At 66.8% G+C, this 904-nt stretch overlaps 1 protein-coding gene across 1 annotated transcript in view; it reads right to left on the bottom strand.

The window, feature by feature from the left end:
* The window catches only part of IL12RB1 (interleukin 12 receptor, beta 1), a 34,378-nt gene that overhangs the window by 24,072 nt on the left and 9,402 nt on the right, over nt 1–904 (bottom strand). The window lies entirely within an intron of this gene.

Genomic DNA, 904 nt, shown 5'->3' with positions numbered 1-904 from the left:
GGCTTGTTGGGGTTTTTGTGCCCGTGAGGGTGGCTGGCCCCAAAATTGTGCTCATCCCCGGCACGGCTTGGCCCCCAGGGTGACAAACAAAGCCCCAGTGAGGCAGAGAGCGTGGTGGTGTCACTGGGACACCGCGTGCTGGGGGGAGGGGGTGACCCCGGGCTGGTGGAGCCGGGTGGCACCGCGGGCTGAGCACAGAGTCCCCTTGTTCCCACAGTGTCCCCTTGTGCGGCTTTTGCTCAGAGCCAGAGGGTGGCGGTGGTGGGAGTGCCCCTGTGCTGGGACCCCTCCGTCCCCATGCCAGGGGGTGGGGGCGCCGAGGGTCCATGGCACTGGGGTGGCATGTCACAGCAGGGCTGGGGTGTTCTGTGCCATGCTCAGCTGGGCCATGCTGGGCCGTGCCATGCCAGACTGGGCTGGGCTGGGCCATGCTAAACTGGGCCATGCTGGACTGTGCCATGCCAAGCTGGTCTGTGCCATGCCAGACCATGACAGACTGGGTTGTGCTGTGCTATGCTGGGCTGTACTGGCCAGGGCTGGGCTGTGCCCCAAGGACCGTGCTGTGCCGTGACAGAGCTGGGCAGGACTGCACGGAGCCAGGGGGGCTGTTTCCACCCTGTGCCCGGCTGTGCCAGCCCCAGGCCGTGCCAGGCTGGGCTGTACCAAGCCAGGCAGCCCGTGCCAGCCCTGTGCCCTGCTGTGCCACCCTGTGCTGTGCTGTGCCACCCTGTGCTGTGCCGTGCCGTGCTGTGCCACGAAAGACTCTGCCATGCTGAGGTTGTACCGAGACAGGCAGAGGGTGCCAGCCTTGTGCCATGCTGTGCTGTGCTGTGCCACCCTGTGCTGAGCCGTGCTGTGCCACCCTGTGCTGAGCCGTGCTGTGCCACACTGTGCCGTGCCGTGC

This window comes from Chaetura pelagica, unplaced genomic scaffold (genome assembly GCF_000747805.2).
Source record: "Chaetura pelagica isolate M959 unplaced genomic scaffold, ChaPel_1.0 scaffold595, whole genome shotgun sequence".
In the NCBI taxonomy this organism is placed as follows: Eukaryota; Metazoa; Chordata; class Aves; order Apodiformes; family Apodidae; genus Chaetura; species Chaetura pelagica.
The sequence above is the reverse complement of the archived record's forward strand: the minus strand, read 5'-3'. Positions and strand labels throughout refer to the sequence as shown.